The 23235-nt window shown below is 37.4% G+C and overlaps 1 non-coding gene across 1 annotated transcript; it reads right to left on the minus strand.

The window, feature by feature from the left end:
- Positions 1-4335: 4335 nt before the first annotated feature.
- On the minus strand, positions 4336-4443 carry LOC122302027. Its single transcript, XR_006240277.1, has one exon. It is a non-coding gene; the product is annotated as a small nucleolar RNA R71 (small nucleolar RNA).
- Positions 4444-23235: the final 18792 nt, after the last annotated feature.

Raw genomic sequence — 23235 nt, forward strand, 5'->3', positions numbered from 1 at the left:
ACTAGGATATCATCAAAATACACAACCACAAACTTGCCAATGAATGCACGTAGGACATGGTTCATCAATCTCATGAAAGTACTGGGCGCATTTGTAAGTCCAAATGGCATAACCAACCATTTATAAAGGCCATACTTGGTCTTAAAAGCAGTTTTCCATTCATCACCCTCTTTCATTCGAATTTGATGGTACCCACTTTTAAGATCAATTTTACTAAAAATACAAGAGCCATGCAATTCATCAAGCATATCATCTAATCTAGGAATGGGATGCCGATACTTTACTGTAATATTGTTGACCGCCCTGCAATCAACACACATTCCCCACGTCCCATCCTTCTTTGGCACTAATAGCACTGGTACTGCACATGGGCTCATGCTCTCCCTCACGTACCCCTTGCTCATCAAGTCCTCAACTTGCCTCTGAAGCTCCTTTGTCTCCTCTCGATTACTCCTATAGGCTGGTCGGTTTGGAATAGCAGCTCCTGGTACAAAATCAATCTGATACTCAATGCCTCTAATGGGTGGCAACTCATTAGGCATCTCCTCTGGAAATACATCATCAAACTCCTACAACAAGGAAATAGCCAAACTAGGAAGAGACTGGTGAGTGTCATCAAGAGTAAGATAAGACTCTTTATAGACAAGAAAAATCATAGAGCGATCTGCGAAGAAAGCCCTCTTAACCTCACTCTCTCTGGCATAGAAACTCACTTTTGTCTTTCCTTTCCTCTCTGTAGACTCTCTTTCTTTTTTCTCTCGTGGCTCTACTCTTTTTTCTCTACTCTCAGCCACATCTCTACTTTCTTTTTCACTCTTTTTGTTGTGCTCATTTTCACTATCACTCTTTCTTTTCTGCTCAATCTCTTTTTCACTCATTCTTTTTGATTACTCTCATTTTCACTCTTTTTTTTTTATCAGTCTCATTTTCACTCTTTCTTTTCTGAGCAACCTCACTTTTCAGTTTCAGTTGGTCTTCATAGACCTGGCTTGGAGTTAAAGGAGCAAGCTTGATTGTTTTGCCCTCCTTTACAAAGCTGTACATGTTTTTGAACCCATCATGTGTCACCCTCCTATCATACTGCCACGGCCTCCCCAACAAAATATGGCCAGCATGCATAGGCACAACATCACAAAGCACCTCATCCTGATACCTCCCAATTGAAAAAGGAACTAACACTTGTCTATCCACCCTAACTTCCCCACAATCATTCAACCACTACAATTTGTATGGTCTAGAGTGTTTTAAGGTTGGTAAATTCAATTTCTCAACCAAAGTAGTGCTAGCCACATTAGTACAACTCCCTCCATCAATGATCATACTACATACTTTGCTGTTGACGTGGCATCTAGTATGGAAAATGTTCTCTCTCTGTTGCTGGGCATCATCCACCTTAATGTGTGTGTTGAAGCACGCCTAGCAACAAGAGACTCACTCACAGCGTATATCACTCCTTCGTCATCACTAGCATCAACCAACTCGGGCACTCCATCACGATCATCCTCACTCTCAGTCATCACCTCCCCATTGTCACGCATAATCATCACTCGCCTATTTGGCCATTGAGAAGCAATGTGCCCTGAACCCAAACAATTAAAACATTTAATATCTCTATGCCTTGAAGGTTGAGATTCTACCTTGGCTTTGCTGCTAGGTCCCTCATCTTTGCCCTTAGGTGGTTCAATCTTTCTCTTTGCTTCAGCAGGATCATTCCTATCCCACTTTGATTTCCAAGTAGTGCTAGAAACCGAAGTGTACCTTGCTGTCCCTTTTCTCTTTAATTGCCTCTCCACCTTCATAGCCATGTGCACCATGTCTTCTATCTCCACATAATGTTGCAATTCAACCACATTGGCTATATCTCTATTCAAACCACTCAAAAATCTAGCCATGGTGGCCTCCCGGTCCTCTTCTACATTAGCACGAATCATAACCACCTCCATCTCCTTATGGTAATCCTCCACACTCCTAGACCCCCGTGTAAGATTTTGGAGCTTTTGATAAAGGTCCCCCTATAGTAGTGACTAGGTACAAATCTCCGCCTCATGAGAGCTTTCAACTCTCCCCATGTCTCTATAGGCCTCTCATTATTCCTCCTCCTAGTGGTCACTAATTGATCCCACCAAATAATAGCATAATCAGTGAATTCAATTACTGCCAACTTGACTTTCTTCTCCTTAGAGTAATTATGACAATCAAATACCAAATCTATTTTTTTTCTCCCACTCTAGATAAACCTCTGGGTCAGTTCTACCTTGAAAAGATGGTATTGTCATTTTGATGCTCCCCAAGTCTCTATCGACACCATCCTGATGAGTATGCGAAAGTGCACTCTATATACCCTATTATTGGACTAAAATACTAAAATGTGAATAGAAATCATAGGAATTAATGTGTATTCTTAAATTGAATTTCTATTTACGTTGGGATACTCCTAAGCAGTTTTTTTATGTCTAATTTCAGAGTTTATAAAAGAGCAAGTCAAGCCCAGCCAAATTCAAAGGAGGACATTCATGGGGTTTGAGAGCAATTTGGAAGAAAAGAAAAAGAAAAAAATCATAAAATCAAACTACAAGAAGTCCAAGTCCGAAATTCGCTAGGAGACAGTCTAGACATACTTTAGTCTTTTGACTGTATCGTTTTACTCATATATCGGATTGATTCGATTCTTGATGCATTGGAAAGCTATCTTAAAGGGCTATAACTTTATCTCTAATAAGGATTTCCAAATTCCAACTCCTGAAGGCTGTAAGTGGCTATCAAGATAAGTCCTAAAATTTAAGCGAATTTTTTATGCGGAAATTAAGAGGACATTAGGGTTTCTTTCTTACCCTATATAAGCATATCATTAGCACGAAATGGAGGGGAGAAAGAGGCACAAGAGGAAGATCTGAAGAGAGGAGAAAATCACTTCTATGGCCACCGTTCGCTTCAGTTTTCTCTGGAGATTTTTGTTGTCCATTATATTTATGGGCAACTAAATTCTCAAGTAGGGTTAGGGATGAACTTGCACATTAGATGGTATTTCTAATTTATTCTTAATTCATGTATTTGATTTTCAATTTTTAAAACTCTTTTGTTTTATCATTCTCAATTCATCGTTGATGTTTTCTTCTCCGAATAATCATAGAATTTATTGTGTTTATGGATTCAGTCATGCTTTTTCTATTGAATGGATTAGTTCTTTGATTATGTTTGGATCAATTATTTATCTATATTGATATAGTTTTTTGCTGCAATATCGCTTCCTGAGTATATTGTCATCGTTGGATTTTATCAATAGGGGTAGTAATTCACGTTTTTTAAAAGTGGTGAATGTTTTTTCAAAGGGTTACATTTGATTTAAGTCTGGTTTATAAATCTATACCTTCCGATTGGGAATTGCGGGAATTGAGTTCCTAATTGAGTTATCCAATGAGTTAAGAATAATTAAAATACCAGATTTGTGCAAGGGATTCCCGACGCTCTACTGTTTGTTAAATTTGAGTACTTTTTCTATTAATCACTTTGCTTCACTTGAATTTACATTTAAAATTAATCTTTGTTCTCTATTACTTATTTAATATTTTTTCTTTAGTTTCTTTGTTCCTCTTGCTATTCTTTTAATTTGTCTCCCTGTGGAATCGACACCCCAAAGCTGTGCTACGACTACCGCGTTATTCTTTGAGTGTAATCAAATTTTGGCGCCGTTGCCGGGGAGACGGTAGAAGAATTGTGAGATGGTTTTTCTTTTCAACAGTTTGTAAAGGCGGTAACTTCGTTCCCTATTTTAGCTTACTGCATCTTTTTTTTATTTTCTTTTTCTTTTTGTAGTTTTTTTTTAGTGTTGGGTTTTTCTCTACCTTGCATGCACAGGTATAGAGACGCCTTGGGTCGGTTTGCTTGTAGACCTGTATTAGAGTCAGAGTTTAATTTTTCTGATCATTTGTTTGATAATTCTTCTAATTTTGAGAAAATGAGTGAACACGAAGATCAACCCACTAGGACCCTTCAGGATTACCTCCACCCTACACGCACAGCCACACCATCATGCATCATGTTTCCAGCTAATATTCGCCAATTGGATTTTAAAACAGGGATGATACAGTTACTCCCTACTTTTCATGGCTTGGAAAATGAAAATCCATATGTGCACATTAGGGAGTTTGAGGAAGTAGTTGCGACTTTTCATAGTCAAAATGCAACTGATGACATTGTGAGACTTAAGTTCTTTCCTTTCTCTTTGAAGGATAGAGCTAAGAGTTGGCTGTACTCTTTGAGACCACGATCTATTGGGTCATGGAATGAGATGACTCAGGTCTTTTTTAATAAATACTTTCCCCAACATAAGACCAATGCTTTAAAAAGGCAAATCTCCACCTTTGTACAAAAGGACAGTGAGACTTTGTATCAGTCTTGGGAGAGATTTAAGGAGCTATTGAGTATGTGTCCTCACCATGGGTATGAGAATTGGCGCTTAGTGAGCTATTTTTATGAGGGACTTACACCTATAGAGCGTCAATTTGTGGAGATGATGTGTAATTGTGAGTTCTTACAGAAAGATCCTGATGAGGCCATAGAATACCTCAATGAGCTTGCTGAAAAAGCTCACACTTGGACTGGACCTAGTGCTACTGAGAGCACAAATAGGTCACGACCTGCAGGAAACCTAAATGGTGGTGGAATTTACCATCTCAGGGAAGAAGATAACCTAAAGGCTAAGGTTGAGATGCTCACTAGAGAGCTAGAGGCGTTGAAGACTAAGGACTTAAAGCCAACACACGTGGCTAATCATGCAGAGTCTTTTGGACCATGTTTTGTGTGTGGTGGGGTAGATCACCTTGCCCAAGAGTGTCCCACATTGGCTGAGATGAGAGGAATATATGAGGAACAATGCAATGCCTTAGGTATGTACAAGAAGCCTTTTACACATTTCTCTGACACGTATAATCTGGGGTGGCGTAATCACCCCAATTTTAGCTGGAAGTCTGAAAACCAGCCGCCTGCACAACCCCCTAGATCATATCCTACACCATATCATGCACCTTCAACTTCTAGGAGCCCCTTAGAAGATACTTTACATGCTTTTATTGAGGCACAAGGTAAGACTAACCAAAAGTTTGAATCTTTGATTACGCAGGTTGTTGAAGAAAATAAGGAGATAAAAAGCCAAGTGATCAAATTGATGAACTCCTTGAGTATGAATGAGCGAGGTAAGTTTCCTTCTCAAGCTCAATCCGTACCCCATGGTCAACACATGGCACAAGAGAATTTGAAGGATGCGAATGCCATTGTGACACGAAGTAGTAAGTCATTACACATCCCAACAACGAACAAATCAGAGGATGTGGAAGAGGATCAAAGCAATAGTGGTGCCGAGCTGCCCAAAGAAGCTGAGGTAATAAAGAGCCCAGTTAAGGTACCATTTCCTCAAGCTTTAAAACTGAATAAGCGAACTTTGGATCCTAACAATGAAATCTTGGAGAATCTCAAGTAGGTAAAAATTAACCTCCCTCTTTTGCATGTTATTAAACAAGTTCCTACTTACGCAAAAGTTCTTAAAGATTTGTGTACAGTCAAGAGGAAGCACCATGTTAAGAAGACAGCATTTCTGACAGAGCAAGTTAGTGCTCTAATTGAGCAGCGGATTCCTCCCAAGTACAAGGATCCTGGTTGCCCAACCATTGCATGTAGCATTGGAAATCATGAGTTTGGACAAGCTTTGCTAGATTTAGGAGCTAGCGTGAATCTAATACCATATTCTATTTATTTGTAGTTGGGGTTGGGAGAAATCAAACCAACCACTGTGGTATTACAATTGGCTGACCGTTCAGTCAAAGTACCCCGGGGTGTGGTAGAGGATGTTCTAATTCAAATTGATAAATTTTATTATCCTGTTGATTTCCTAATCCTTGACACTAGCTCTGTTGTTGATACTACTTCTAAAATTCCTGTGATTTTAGGTAGGCCTTTCCTTGCCACTGCTAATGCTCTTATTAATTGCAGGAATGGGCTCATGAAGCTTTCTTTTGGAAACATGACTCTCGAGGTGAATATCTTCCATATTGCAAGACAGCCAGAAGATGATAACGAGTGCCACCAGACATACATGATTGACTCATTCATAGAAAAGGGAGTTTCTATAGCTCATGATTTTGACCCCTTTGAGTATTTTCTTGTTAATTCTGAGTTTGATTCTATCAGTAATCCATCTGATGTAGTTGATATTTGTGCTATCTTTGATAGAACTCAGGATTATGGCAATCGGGCCTGGCAACCGAAGTTTGAGGAGTTGCCTGAGAGAGAGGAAAAGCAAATTTCTTCAAGTGTGGAAGCACCCAAAGTTGAACTGAAACCTCTGCCTAAGGGTTTAAAGCATGTTTTCCTTGGTCCAGGTGATACTTTTCCTGTTATTATCTCATCTGAATTGTCTGAGTCTCAAGGTGAGAATTAATTCGGATCCTAAGTGAGCATAAGTCAGCCTTAGGTTGGAGCATTGCTGATATAAAAGGTGTTAGTCCCCTGGTCTGTTCTCATAAAATTAATTTGGAGGAAGGAACTAGCCCTCGTAGAGACCCCCAGCGTAGGCTTAATCCTACTATGAAAGAAGTGGTGAAAAATGAAGTGTTGAAACTATTAGATGCAGGAATCATATATCCTATTGCTGATAGTAAATGGGTAAGTCCTACACAGGTTGTTCCCAAGAAGTCAAGTGTTACTGTGGTGAAGAATGACCTGGGAGAGCTAGTCCCTACAAAACTTGTGACTGGGTGGCGGATGTGCATTGATTATAGAAAATTGAATGCTGCCACCCGGAAAGACCATTTTCCTCTCCCTTTTATCGATCAAATTCTTGAGCGTGTGGCTGGTTATCCTTTCTATTGTTTCTTGGATGGTTATTCTGGTTATTATCAAATTGAAATTGCATTAGAAGACCAGGATAAAACCACTTTCACTTGTCCTTTCGGTACTTATGCTTTTCGTAGAATGCCATTTGGATTGTGTAATGCACCTGCTACTTTTCAATGTTGCATGATGAGCATTTTTAGTGACATGGTTGAAAATTGCATGGAAGTTTTTATGGATGACTTGACTGTTTTTTGATCTACTTTTGATGCATGCTTATTGAATTTAGAGAGGGTGTTGACTCGCTGTGAGGAGAAGGAATTGGTTTTGAATTGGGAAAAATGCCACTTTATGGTACCTTCAGGTATTGTGGTAGGGCATATTATTTCTTCTAGGGGGATAGAGGTAGATCAATCTAAGATTGAATTAATCTCTAAGTTGCCTACACCTAGGACAATAAAGGACGTGAGATCCTTTCTTGGTCATGCGGGCTTTTATAGGAGGTTCATACAGAATTTTTCCACCATATCTAGACCACTATGTGACCTCCTAGCTAAAGATGCCCCATTTGAGTGGACACAAGATTGTCAAAAGGCCTTTAAAACGCTAATTGGCAAGCTTACCTCAGCACCCATAATGCAGCCACCTGATTGGACTTTACCTTTTGAGATTATGTGTGATGCAAGTGATTTTACTGTAGGTGCTGTACTTGGACAGCGAAGGGAGGGAAAGCCTTTTGTCATTTACTATGCTAGTAGAACTCTAAATAGTGCTCAAATGAATTACTTCACCACTGAAAAAGAGTTGCTAGCTGTAGTGTTTGCTTTGGATAAGTTTCGTGCTTACGTGATTGGTTCTCCTATTATTATTTTTACGGATCATGCAGCCCTTAAGTACCTTCTTACAAAGAATGATGCTAAGGCACGATTAATACGATGGATTTTACTTTTGCAGGAATTTGACATCACCATCAAAGACAAGAAAGGATTGGAGAACGTAGTGGCTGACCATCTCTCGAGGCTCACATTTGAGGATACCTCTGACCACCTGCCAATTAGGGATGATTTTCCCGATGAGCATTTACTATTTATTACTTCTCTACCATGGTTTGCTCATATTGTGAATTATTTGGCTGCAGGTGAGATACCGGTGGATTGGAGTGCTCAGGACAAGAGGAAGTTCATAACTGAGGTACGTAATTTCTATTAGGATGATCCTTTTCTTTTCAAATACTGCCCTGACCAAATTTTAAGGCGTTGCATCCCTGATGAAAAGATTGCTAGCGTCTTGGAATTTTGTCACTCTCAAGCTTGTGGGGGCCACTTTTCAATGAAGAAAACCGCTGCAAAAATTCTGCAGTGTGGATTTTATTGGCCCACCATATTTAAGGATGCAAACATCTATTGTCGCTCATGTGAAAAGTGTCAAAAGTTAGGAGTTATATCCCGTCGTAATATGATGCCCTTAAACCCAATTTTAGTGATTGAAATTTTTGATTGTTGGGGCATTGATTTTATGGGACCATTTCCTCATTCTTTTGGATATCAATATATTATTGTGGCAGTAGATTATGTGTCAAAATGGGTAGAGGCAGCAGCTTGCAGGAGCAATGATAATAGGACGGTAATCAAATTTCTCAAAGATAATGTGTTATCTCGATTTGGTACACCACGTGCTATCATTAGTGATCGGGGTACACATTTTTGCAACCGTTCTTTTGAGGCTTTGATGAAAAAATATGGGGTGGTACATAAGATCTCTACTGCCTACCACCCCCAGACAAGTGGACAGGTAGAACTTGCAAACAGGAAAATTAAGCAAATTTTAGAAAAAACGGTCAATCCAGATCGCAAAGATTGGTCTTTAAGACTAGTTGATGCGCTTTGGGCCTATCGTATAGCTTTCAAAACTCCCTTAGGTATGTCACCTTATAGGCTTGTTTTTGGGAAGCCTTGCCACTTACCTGTGGAGCTCGAGCATCGAGCTTATTGGGCCATCAAGCATTTCAATTTTGATATGGGAGAAGCAGGTAAGCTTAGAAAATTTTAGTTGACCGAGTTAGAGGAGTTGAGAAATGATGCTTATGAGAGCTCTAGAATCGATAAGGCTAAAATGAAAACGTTTCATGATAAAAATATTCTTAGGAAGAGGTTTAAACCTAATGACCGAATATGCTTATATGATTTTGGATCTCACAAACTCAAAGGAAAACTTCGGTTTAGGTGCACTGACCCATTTCTAGTGAAAAATATTTTTGTAAATGGGGTGGTAGAAATAGAAGATCCTAAGGATGGTCGGATCTTTAAAGTAAATGGTCAACGCCTTAAAATATTAATTGATAGGCAAGTTCCGGAAGTGGAAGACATTCCACTTGTGGATCCAGTCTATCAACCTTGACCACACCACCTAGGTATGTGTCTCTTTATTTATTTTGTTTTGCTTTGTTTTGTTTTTGTTTTTTCTTATTTTCTTTCCTTTCCTTTTTGTTTGCTGTTGTTTTCTTTGTTTTTGATTGCAGGATAGTTTCATTTTGTCATTTCAGATTACCATCTTTGGTGTTTAGGGAGCTACCCACGTCACTCATCAGGTGTATTCTACCATTTTCAGTTACTCCCCATTCAATTTTGATTCTTAAACATTGAGGACAATGTTTCATTTAAGTTGGGGAGTGGTGGTGCAAATTCTGTTTTTAAAATGCTTGTTGGAACTCTGTGGCATATTTTCATGTGTCAATTTTTTTAATTTGCATCACACGTGCATCATTTTCACATGTGTACTCATTCTCATTCATAGCCATCTTCGTGAATTCATCAAACCCACCAGATCATTTTTTGCTGAAACATTCACAGAATCCTTAATGCACTTATCCAAGTTTTGTGGTAAGATGGTGGTTTGACACATGTAGCTAGAGAACTCTTTTGCTTAAGTTTTCATGTGAGTTTGGAGAGGATTGAGAGCATACAAATGCAGTAAATTGTGATAAGCATTCATTAATCTGTTGAATTGGGCACTTCTTTTGAGAATATCATTACATGGTTTGCGGTACAATGGTGGATATACTTGGGATATGACGAAGGTCAACTTAGGATTAACGTTTGAGCCTTTCAAGCTATCCTTTCCATCATAGACCCCTAGTAGCCAACTTTGAGCCAATAAACACTTGTAGCTTTTTCTTTTCATATGCCCATATCATCCATGCCTCTCCACATTGGAGTATAACCTATACACAGATTTTCTTACTCTTTTTACTTCCAAGTGTATACTAGGTGTGGAATTTGTATTTTCTTTCTTTAATTTTATCATTTTCAATTAAAAAAAAAAGAGAAGAAGAAGACGACGGAAAAAAAGAGAAGAGTACAAGTTGCAAAGTGTTCAATTGAGTGAGCTCCAAAAAAAAAAAAGTTGGTATAGATGGAAAGAATACAAAAGTGGCATGTGTTTGTCCATCAAATTGTTGAAAAAAAAAAGGAAGAAGAAGGAAAAGCATTATTATTTGATGATCTGAAAAGTTGGAGAGTATATTAAGTGAGAAGTGTGGTCTATTGAGATATTTAATAAAATTTCATTTGTATGTACTTGGAAGTTTTTGAATCCCTTTCATCCTTTTTTTTCATATAACCCCAAAACCAAGCCACATTACAACCTTTTGTGTTGACCATTCTGATCCTAAATAAGTTGTTGAAAAGATTGATGGAAGTCTCATTTGTTAGTGTTCCTATTATAAGATCAATGTTTGCTTGTTGCTTGTACATAATTGCCTAATTTTCCATGAGAGTGTATATACACCCATTGTCAACTCCATAGAGAGAGCCCTTACACGAAACACTATTATACCCGTGAGTTATGGTGTTGAACCTTTTGCTTAAGATGTTCTTGATGTTGCATGTGTCAAGGTTAGTGGTACGATGGTTATGGCTTGGAGAACACACACACTCTGTGGATTGCTATAGGTGGATTGATCTTGATGGGTTATTGGATTCCTTAGATTGTTTTGATATGTGAATCTGGAAAGTGTCACTTGATGGCCTTTATGTGTGATTTTCTTTGGTCTCTTTCGTTGTTTTGACATGAAAATTGCTATGGACTAGCAAGGAGTAAGTTGGGAGGTGTGATGAGTGTGCGAAAGTGCACTCTATATACCCTATTATTGGACTAAAATACTAAAATGTGAATAGAAATCATAGGAATTAATGTGTATTCTTAAATTGAATTTCTATTTACATTGGGATACTCCTAAGTAGATTTTTTATGTCTAATTTTAGAGTTTATAAAAGAGCAAGTCAAGCCCAGCCAAATTCAAAGGAGGACATTCTTGGGGTTTGAGAGCAATTTGGAAGAAAAGAAAAAGAAAAAAATCACAAAATGAAACCACAAGAAGTCCAAGTCCGAAATTCGGTAGGAAACAGTCTGGACATACTTTAGTCTTTTGACTGTGTCTTTTTACTCATATATCAGATTGATGCGATTCTTGATGCATTGGAAAGCTATCTTAAAGGGCTATAACTTTGTCTCTAATTAGGATTTCCAAATTCAAAATCCTAAAGGCTGTACGTGGCTGCCAAGATAAGTCTTAAAATTTAGGCGATTGTTTTTATGTGGAAATCAAGAGGACATTAGGGTTTCTTTCTTACCCTATATAAGCATATCATTAGCACGAAATGGAGAGGAGGAAGAGGCACAAGAGGTAGATCTGAAGAGAGCAGAAAATCACTTCCATGGCCACCGTTCGCTTCAGTTTTCTCTGGAGATTTTTGTTGTCCATTATATTTATGGGTAACTAAATTCTTAAGTAGGGTTAGGGATGAACTTGCACATTAGATGGTATTTCTAATTTATTGTTAATTCATGTATTTGATTTTCAATTGCTAAAACTCTTTTGTTTTATCATTCTCAATTCATCGTTGATGTTTTCTTCTCTGAATAATCATAGAATTTATTCTGTTTATGGAATCAGTCATGCTTTTTCTATTGAATGGATTAGTTCTTTGATTATGTTTGGATCAATTATTTATCTATATTGATTTAGGTTTTTGTTGCAATATCGCTTCCTAAGTATATTGTCGTCATTGGATTTTATCAATAGGGGTAGTAATTCACGTTTTTTAAAAGTGGTGAATGTTTTTTCAAAGGGTTACATTTGATTTAAGTCTGGTTTATAAATCTATACCTTCCGATTGGGAATTGCGAGAATTGAGTTCCTAATTGAGTTATCCAATGAATTAAGAATAATTAAAATACCAGATTTGTGCAAGGGATTCCCGACGCTCTACTGTTTGTCAAATTTGAGTACTTTTTCTGTTAATCACTTTGCTTCACTTGAATTTACATTTAAAATTAATCTTTGTTCTCTATTACTTATTTAATATTTTTTCTTTAGTTTCTTTGTTCCTCTTCCTATTCTTTTAATTTGTCTCCCTGTGGAATCGACACCCCAAAACTGTGCTACAACTACCGCGTTATTCTTTGGGCGTAATCAAAACTTAATGACTGGCAAGTAGTACTCCCACCAATGGTCATGCAACACGTCTAAAGTCCTCTTTATATCAAAATGTCCCAACAAACCACATCCATGCACAAGCAATTCACGCATAAGACTAGTAGGCACACAAAGTCTTTTCTCTCTAAACAAGTACCAATCTAGTCTATATAAATGAGAAAATGACGCTTTCTCATGTACTTGATTACGGCCAAAGAATAACGTGGTAGTTGTAGCACAGCTTTGGGTTGTCGATTCCACAGGGAGACAAATTAAAAGAATAGCAAGAGAAACAAAAAAACTAAAGAAAAATATTAAATAGATAATGGAGAACAAAGATTAATTTTAAATGTAAATTAAAGTGAAGTAAAGTGATTAACGGAAAAAGTACTCAAATTTGACAAACAGTAGAGTGTCGGGAATCCCTTGCACAAATCTGGTATTTTAATTATTCTTAATTCATTGGATAACTCAATTAGGAAATCAATTACCGCAATTCCCAATCGGAAGGTATAGATTTATAAACCAGACTTAAATAAGATGAAACTCTTTGAAAAAACATTCATCACTTTTAAAAAACGTGAATTACTATTCCTATTGATAAAATCCAATGACGACAATATACTCAGGAAGCGATATTGCAGCAAAAAACTAAATCAATATAGATAAATAATTGATCCAAACATAATCAAAGAACTAATTCATTCAATAGAAAAAGCATGACTGAATCCATAAACAGAATAAATTCTATGATTATTCGGAGAAGAAAACATCAACGATGAATTGAGAATGATAAAACAAAAGAGTTTTAGAAATTGAAAATCAAATACATGAATTAACAATAAATTAGAAATACCATCTATTGTGCAAGTTCATCCCTAACCCTACTTGAGAATTTAGTTACCCATAAATATAATGGACAACAAAAATCTCCAGAGAAAACTGAAGCGAACGGTGGCCATGGAAGTGATTTTCTCCTCTCTTCAGATCTGCCTCTTGTGCCTCTTCCTCCCCTCCATTTCGTGCTAATGATATGCTTATATAGGGTAAGAAAGAAACCCTAATGTCCTCTTGATTTCCGCATAAAAAAATCACCTAAATTTTAGGACTTATCTTGGCAGCCACGTACGGCCTTCAGGAGTTCGAATTTGGAAATCCTTATTAGAGACAAAGTTATAGCTCTTTAAGATAGCTTTCCAATGCATTAAGAATCACATCAATCCGATATGTGAGTAAAAAGATACAATCAAAAGACTAAAGTATGTCCAGACTGTCTCCTAGCGAATTTCGGACTTGGACTTCTTGTGGTTTCATTTTGTGATTTTTTTTCTTTTTCTTTTCTTCCAAATTGCTCTCAAACCCCATGAATGTCCTCCTTTGAATTTGACTGGGTTTGACTTGCTGTTTTATAAACTCTGAAATTAGACAAAAAAACTGCTTAGGAGTATCTCAACGTAAATAGAAATTCAATTTAAGAATACACACTAATTCCTATGATTTCTATTCACATTTTAGCATTTTAGTCTAATAATAAGGTATATAGAGTACACTTTCGCACACTCATCAGTACTCCATACACACTAGCCAAGCCATCATCATTAACAAACAAGTTCTTATCATATTCAAGCCTCAATAACTTTGCATCTATAATGATGACAAGGACGTACCTTCTTGCATAAGCATCAACCACAAAATTTTCTTTACCTTGTGTGTACTTAGTTACATAAGGAAATGTCTCAATGGATTGCACCCACTTGTCATGCATTCTATTCAACTTACAGTATCCTTTCAAGTGCGTCAAGGACTCATGTTCTTCAAAGAAAGGTCGGGTAGTCATTGTCGCACCCGGCACAAAATCAATATAATGCTCTATCTCTCTAATAGGTGGCAATCCACTAAACACACCAGTAGGAATCATGATCTTATATCCCTGCAACAAAGAAACAACAATACTAGGCAAAGGTACGTTAAGCTTGTTAGTATTAAAACTTGCCTTAACATAAAAACTCATTTTTCTTTTTGTTTTTCTCTCATTTTCTGCACTATCTCTTCTCTTTTCACTCTCTCTTTTCCTTTCACTCTCTCTTTTTTCTTCAGTCTCTTTATTCTTTTCACTCTCCCTTTTCTTTTCACTTTCTTTTTCCTTTTCACTCTCTATTTTCTTTTCACTCTCTGTTTTTTCTTCACTCTCTCATTCTCTTGAAGTTTTGGCCTCACTATTTCTTCTTTTCTCAATCTCACTTTCACTCTTTCTTTTTTCATCAATCTCACTTTCTCTCTTTCTTTTTTGATCAACTTCACTTTCTTTCTTTCTTTTTTGATCGACCTCACTTTTCAACTTGAATTGGTCCTCATGGACCTGTGTTGGAGTTAAAGGAGCAAGTTTGATTCTTTTTCCATCCTTTTCAAAGCTATACATGTTTTTAAACCCATCATAAATCACTCTCCTATCATACTGCCACAGCCTCCCCAACAAAATATGGCCAGCATGCATTGGTACTACATCACAAAGTACCTCATCCTTGTACCACCCAATTGAAAAAGAAACTAACACTTGCTTATTTACCCTAACCTCCTCACAATCATTCAGCCACTGCAACTTGTATGGTCTAGGGTGTTTCAAGGTAGGTAAATTCAATTTTTCAACTAAAGTAGTGCTAGCCACATTAGTACAACTCCCCCCATCAATAATCATACTACATACCTTATTATTGATGTGGCATCTAGTATGAAAAATGTTCTTCTCTCTCTCTGTATCATCCATCTTACTATGTGTATTGACAGCACACCTGACAACAAAAGACTCACCATATTCCTCATTCTTATACTCATGTTCAATACTAGGCTTACGTCTCCTCCTATCTCCCCCACTTTGCAAATTTCTAATCAATGCACCTTTTTGATCCATCATATTCCTCACTTTCCCCATCCTCAAATTTAACCGCTCAAGTTGTTGTTGCATGACTTGCAACACAAATGAATTATTTGACATTTTCTTTGGTTATGAGTCACTTTAATGAGACATTGTATGTGCTGCACAAAAAGAATGTTAGTGAAAAAAAGACCTCACACGCTCTCCCTTACGTGTTTACACTCAAATAATGGCACTCCACTCGTGTATCACTCTAAATTGGTTTTTTTCCGAGATCTCACACTTTCTTGCCTTTTACCTCAAGAGTTTTCCCACTCAAGTTCTTTCAGAACTAATTGAACTAAATCAATACAATACAACTTTTTTTTTATCCCAACTAGTAATTAGGTCCTAGAAACAAGAACAAGAGAAACACGGAATGAATAAAATGACAAGGGAATCAAGGAAATTATTGGAATGGAAAGGTAACTATAAGACAAGATACCAACTAGAAAGAGGTAACAAGAGGTAATTCAACCCCTTTAAGGACAAGACCCAATCAACAAATTTCTTTCTTTCTCTTTTATTGTAACTATATAGCAAGCACTGAATATGCTACCTCTACTTTCCTTCTCTCTCCTTTTTTTTTTTTGAATTTTTTTTTTTCGAACTTTTTTTTTCTTTTTTTTTTCTTTTTCTTTCTTTTCTTTTCTTTTCTTTTCCTTTCCTTTCTTTTCTTTTCCTTTATTTTCTTTTCTCAACAATTCAACCACAAATAGGAATATTCAATTGTGATAATCAAACAATTGAATTCAAACACATACAAATTGACAAGGAAATAGAAGGAAATCAATGAAACCCTAGAAATTTCAAACCCTAGATGGTGCAAGTTTTGGCAGCCCTAGGAAAACGAATTTTTGTGTTTTTTTTTTTTTGGGCAATCCTAGAACATTAAAGCCCTAGAATTAACGATACAATAAATAAAAAGATAGAATCAGACCTGATTGGAAACCTGGCTCTGATACCAAATGATGTGAACCCCAATCGACTCGCTTTGAGACCCAACAACAATATTAGAAAACAAACCGAAGAACGCCAAACTCAGGTCTATGGATGGAGAATTTAGACCCGTTGAGATCCTGTTTCAAGAACCTAGATTATATTAAAATCTAGACCCAATGAAATCCAGTCTCAAAAACCCAAATTACAAGAAGGAACGCCACAAAGGTTGTGATTTACCTTTGATAAGTTCAAGAGTTCAATTAAGAACAAGAGGAGAAAACTCACTCACAATGAAAATTCAATAAAAAATGTCTTACCTCCTCAAATGAGGCTACAAGTGGTTTAAATAAACAATTCCCAAAACCCTAAAGGAATAGTGCTGCGGGTACTGTAGCGTGAACAGTAACTTCTAAAACCCTAGTTCAAATAAAATAATAACTTTCCAAATATGCCTTTGGCCAAAATACAAGGCCTTCCCAAAAATCCTAGTTCATTAAAAATAAGACATGCGTGGGCTGACATCGTCAAGCTCACTTATTCTAAACTAATAAAATAAGCTCTTTTAATGAAATATATAAGTCCAAGGCCTTCAATAACAATAAATCCAAGTCGTGTCTTCCGTAGCGTATCACATGGATGAAACTGGATCTTCTCCTCTCAAGCCCATTTTGAATGTTGGGCTCTTACTAAACACGTCTCAAGTGGATTGCACCCCCCATCCATGCATAACTTCCTTGATCTTCCTAACTCTTGATCTTGTAATTGATCTTTAAGACTTGGTCCTCCTTGGGGCCCATCAGACATTGTCCTTGGCTGAAGGAGGGGTTGGTGATTGGTTGGGGGAGTAGAGGAGTCTGGTGGTGAGATTTCCAACTCGAGTCATCACTTGTGCAGATGAATGGTGCCCTAACACCCCACGATTTCTTCATTTCAGGTGTTGTAAGGTGCTATATTGGTGTGGGAGCTGACATGGTGTGAAAATAAAACAGAGAAACAAGGCATGAGGTCATGCCTTGATGCCGCACGTTGTCGGCTGAAAATCTGGACAAATGTTCATCTCTTGGTTGCATCACTTTTGTTTTATCTTCACGGCTCATTCGTGCACGTATCATCATCACACTCGTTGAAGGATTTTTCAGGCGGAAGATGGCGAGGGATTGGCTGTCAAGTGCTCAACTCTGAGCAGCTCAAGGAAGAGGGTGAAGTGAGGTTGCCGGGTGATGTCTAGTGCAAAAGCCAATCTGTTTAGCTCTATTTTGAGGGTTGACTTGGGTCAAAATTCCCATGATGACTTGAAGGACTCTTGGGGATTGGAGGAAGGGCGTAAAGGGGTGGTGGCGTGTGGGAATGGCGCAATTAACAACAGCAATAAAAAATAAAAATACAATGCCACTCGGTTGCTTCAACTAAGTTTCAAATGGAATTGGTTGGGGCTACGGTTCGGTTACTTGGGGGGATTTCCCACAAGGTCTTCGACTGGTCCATTACAGATGAGAGGATGTGTGGTTGGAGAAAATACGAAGGAAATGGCCTGGACTAGGGATTTGTTTTGGTTGAATGCACAAGAAGGTGCACATGTGCCGATTGGTGGTGATTGTGCATTGACATGTCTTTGCCACTCTATTGACATGTTGATTACGCCCAAAGAATAACGCGGTAGCTGTAGCACAGCTTTCGGGTGTCGATTCCACAGGGAGACAAATTAAAAGAATAGCAAGAGGAATAAAGAAACTAAAGAAAAATATTAAATAAGTAATAGCGAACAAAGATTAATTTTAAATGTAAATTAAAGTGAAGCAAAGTGATTAACAGAAAAAGTACTCAAATTTGACAAACAGTAGGGCGTTGCGAATCCCTTGCACAAATCTGGTATTTTAATTATTCTTAATTCATTGGATAACTCAATTAGGAACTCAATTCCCGCAATTCCTGATCGGAAGGTATAGATTTATAAACCAGACATAAATAAAATGTAACCCTTTGAAAAAACATTCACCACTTTTAAAAAACGTGAATTACTACCCCAATTGATAAAATCCAATGATGACAATATACTCAGGAAGCGATATTGCAACAAAAAACTAAATCAATATACATAAATAATTGATCCAAACATAATCAAAGAACTAATCCATTCAATAGAAAAAGCATGACTGAATCCATAAACAGAATAAATTCTATGATTATTCGGAGAAGAAAACATCAACGATGAATTGAGAATGATAAAACAAAAGAGTTTTAGCAATTGAAAATCAAATACATGAATTAACAATAAATTAGAAATACCATCTAATGTGCAAATTCATCCCTAACCCTACTTGAGAATTTAGTTACCCATAAATATAATGGACAACAAAAATCTCCAGAGAAAACTGAAGCAAACGGTGGCCATGGAAATGATTTTCTCCGCTCTTCAGATCTGCCTCTTGTGCCTCTTCCCCCTTCCATTTCGTGCTAATGATATGCTTATATAGGGTAAGAAAGAAACCCTAATGTCCTCTTGATTTCCGCATAAAAAAATCGGCTAAATTTTAGGACTTATCTTGGTAGCCACATACAGCCTTCAGGAATTCAAATTTGGAAATCCTTATTAGAGAGAAAGTTATAGCCCTTTAAGATAGCTTTCCAATGCATCAAGACGTGCATCAATCCGATATATGAGTAAAACGATACAGTCAAAAGACTAAAGTATGTCCAGACTGTCTCCTAGCGAATTTTGGACTTGGACTTCGTGTGGTTTCATTTTGTGATTTGTTTCTTTTTCTTTTCTTCCAAATTGCTCTCAAACCCCATGAATGTCCTCCTTTGAATTTCACTAGGCTTGACTTGCTCTTTTATAAACTCTAAAATTAGACATAAAAAAACTGCTTAGGAGTATCCCAACGTAAATAGAAATTCAATTTAAGAATACACATTAATTCCTATGATTTCTATTCACAATTTAGCATTTTAGTCCAATAATAGGGTATATAGAGTGCACTTTCACACACTCATCACATGTCTTTGCCACTCTATTGATATGTGTTGGATCAAGGTTAAACTTCTACCTTGGTCTCGAATGATGAAAGACAACAAGAAAATTAAAAAGAAAGTTCAGATAAAAAATGTTAGATATAATTAAAAGGGAAATTAAGGTCAAAACATGGTTTAGATGTTACTAATCATCCGCAAGTATATTAATGCCCTGAACTCATGTCAGAAGCTCAAATATTGTCAAATGGGAGCCTTTGGGGTTTGTGGCACTTGAGGAAAACCAATGGTATGGTGTATGTGGGCTTCAATTAAAAGCATTCCATAAACGCCCAAGTGTGATTTCAACTAATTAACCGCTATGGATGTTTGTATACCTCATTTTTATCAAGTGCCACGAATTCTAATACGTTAATGACAATTTGAAAACTTAATTTCAGTTCATACCAACAGTTAAGCATGACGTAAGACCTTAATCACCATTAAAAAAGGCTTACGACCTTAACGATTAAACCTAAGCATGCATGATGTTTCTAGCCTTAATTACTAAGAGATGTTCCGAAAACATAATCAAATCATACATTTTCATTCTTATCCAATCACTGGGCGTTGCTAAATGCACATTATTCAAGCCTAGGTAAATTAATTAAAAGTTCCACAAGTAAAGCACAAACTAGTCAAAACCGCGCATGCTTTAGATGATCAACAAAAGAAAGAATTAGAGACTATTATGGCTTGCGTCAAACTTTTAAATCAAACAATCAAAACTCACATTCTAAGAAATTTTTGAGACCAAGACATGCCATAACTAGAAATTCAACCCAAAATATTCAAATGCAAACAATATCTCTCAATTAACCCGATTTTGAATTTCACATGCCAACCTCATTTAAACTCAATCAGAATTCATTCCTATAGCATAATTTAAAAGCTAACATACTATGCTAATACTAAACAAAGATTCGCCCAGGGTTGCTTACAAAATTCGGGGCCCCAAGAACTCTCCCAAACACACTCACACAACTCACTCGGTTTCACTCTTTTGCACACGAAGAGGTGAAAAGCTCTCAAGGACTCAAGAGAAGCCTTGGAGGCGAGGTGTGGAGGAATCAGGGAGTGAAGGGGCGGAATTTAAAGGAGGGGGTGGGGAGGGAGACGTTGTCCTTGGCTGAAGGAGGGGTTGGTGATTGGTTGGGGGAGTAGAGGAGTCTAGTGGTGAGACTTCCAACTCGAGTCACCACTTGTGCAGATGAATGGTGCCCTAACCCCCCACGATTTCTTAATTTCAGGTGTTGTAAGGTGCTATCTTGGTGTGGGAGCTGACATGGTGTGAAAATCAATCAGAGAAACAAGGCATGAGGTCATGCCTTAATGCCGCACGTTGGAGGCTGAAAATCTGGACAAATGTTCATCTCTTGGTTGCATCACTTTTGTTTTATCTTCACGGCTCATTCGTGCACGTATCATCAACACACTCGTTGAAGGCTTTTTCAGGCGGAAGATGGTGAGGGATTGGCTGTCGAGTGCTCAACTCTAAGCAGCTCAAGGAAGAGGGTGAAGTGAGGTTGCCGGGTGATGTCTAGTGCAAAAGCCAATCGGTTTAGCTCTATTTTGAGGGTTCACTTGGGTCAAAATTCCCATGATGACTTGAAGGACTCTTGGGGATTGGAGGATGGGCATAAAGGGGTGGTGGCGTGTGGGAATGGCGCAATTAAAAGTGGTGAATGTTTTTTCAAAGGGTTACATTTGATTTAAGTCTGGTTTATAAATCTATACCATCCGACTGGGAATTGCGGGAATTGAGTTCCTAATTGAGTTATCCAATGAATTAAGAATAATTAAAATACCAGATTTGTGCAAGGGATTCCCGACACTCTACTGTTTGTTAAATTTGAGTACTTTTTCTGTTAATCACTTTGCTTCACTTTAATTTACATTTAAAATTAATCTTTGTTCTCTATTACTTATTTAATATTTTTCTTTAGTTTCTTTGTTCCTCTTGCTATTCTTTTAATTTGTCTCCCTGTGGAATCGACACCCCAAAGCTGTGCTACAACTACCGCGTTATTCTTTGGGCGTAACCAAATTTTGGCGCCGTTGCCAGGGAGATGGTAGAAGAATTGTGAGATAGTTTTCCTTTCCAACAGTTTGTAAAGGCGGTAACTTCGTTCCCTATTTTAGCTTGCTGCATTTTTTTTATTTTCTTTTTCTTTTTGTAGTTTTTTTAGTGTTGCGTTTTTCTCTACCTTGCATGCACAGGTATAGAGACGCCTTGGGTCGGTTTGCTTGTAGACCTGTGTTAGAGTCAAAGTTTAATTTTTCTGATCATTTGTTTGATAATTCTTCTAATTTTGAGAAAATGAGTGAACACGAAGATCAACCCACTAGGACCCTTCAGGATTACCTCCACCCTACACGCACAGCCACACCATCATGCATCATGTTTCCAGCTAATATTCACCAATTGGATTTTAAAACAAGGATGATACAGTTGCTCCCTACTTTTCATGGCTTGGAAAATGAAAATCCATAAGTGCACATTAGGGAGTTTGAGGAAGTAGTTGCGACTTTTCATAGTCAAAATGCAACTGATGACATTGTGAGACTTAAGTTCTTTCCTTTCTCTTTGAAGGATAGAGCTAAGAGTTGGCTATACTCATTGAGACCACGATCTATTGGGTCATGGAATGAGATGACTCAGGTCTTCTTTAATAAATACTTTCCCCAACATAAGACCAATGCTTTAAAAAGGCAAATCTCCACCTTTGTACAAAAGGACAGTGAGACTTTGTATCAGTCTTGTGAGAGATTTAAAGAGCTATTGAGTATGTGTCCTGATGGGAACCAAGGCAGGCCTACTCATAAAGATCCTTTGCAAGTTCCAGATGGGCCAATTACAAGATCGAGAGCCAAGAAGATCAAGGAAGCAATGCAAGGATTAGTACAAACCACTTGGGAAAAAGCTAGCAAGAGCCCAACACTCAAGATGAGCTTGAAAGAAGAAGAACCAGCTTTGATCCACTTGATCCAAGTTGTGGAAGACTTGACTTAGAAATATGGCCTTTAGATATTAAGGTTTTCAATTTGTTTAAAGGATTTTTATTATTAGTTTTGAATAAGTGAGCTTGAGGATGCTTAACCCACATATGTCTTACTTATTTGAAATAGGGTTTAGAAGTACTGTAGCATGACACTGTTCACACTACAATACCCGCAGCTACTGTTCACCAAGGGCATTTTTGAGAGAAAGGGTCTCAAACTTTAGTCTAGGGTTTTATCATGTTTTGGGGAGGGTATTTAAAGGATGTAGCAGCCATTTCAAGGCAGACATTATTTTATTTCGAATTTTAATTGTGAGTGAGTTTTCTCCTCTTGTTCTTAATTGAACTCTTGAACTTATCAAAGGTAAATCGCAACCTTTGTGGCGTTCCTCCTCGTAATTTGGGTTCTTGAGACGGGATTTCAACGGGTCTAGATTTTGATATAATCTAGGTTCTTGAAACGAGTTCTCAACGGGTCTAAATTCTCCATCCATAGACTTGAGTTTGGCGTTCTTGGGTAAGTTTTCAAATTGATTGTGGGTTCAAGGGATTCTCTTCCCGCGGGTTCATATCATTTGGTATTCAGAGCAAGGTTTCCATTCAGGTCTAATTCTATCTTTTGTTTATTACATCTTTAATTCTAGAGCTTCATTGTTCTAAGGTTCCAAAAAAAAAAAAGTGTAGAAATTCGTTTTTCCTAGGGCTGCGAAAATTTGCACCATTTAGGGTTGAAATTTCTATGGTTTCATTGATTCCCATCTATTTCCTTGCCAATTTTTATGTGTTTGAATTCAATTGTTTGATTATCCCAATTGAATATTTCTGTTTATGGATGAATTGTTGAGAAAAGAAAAGAAAAGAAAAGAAAAGAAAAGAAAGGATAGGAAAAGAAAAGAAAAGAAAAGAAAGGAAAAAAAAAATCGTCCAGAAAAAAAAAAAGTGTAGAAAAATCCAAAAAAATTTTCTTGAGCCTTTCATCATTGGGGTTGTGCATCCTTCATTATAGTTGGTATCTTGTGTTACAGTCACTCTTCCATTCGTATAATTTCCATGATTCTCATGTCGTTTCT

Source organism: Carya illinoinensis, chromosome 2, assembly GCF_018687715.1.
Source record: "Carya illinoinensis cultivar Pawnee chromosome 2, C.illinoinensisPawnee_v1, whole genome shotgun sequence".
NCBI lineage: Eukaryota > Viridiplantae > Streptophyta > Magnoliopsida > Fagales > Juglandaceae > Carya > Carya illinoinensis.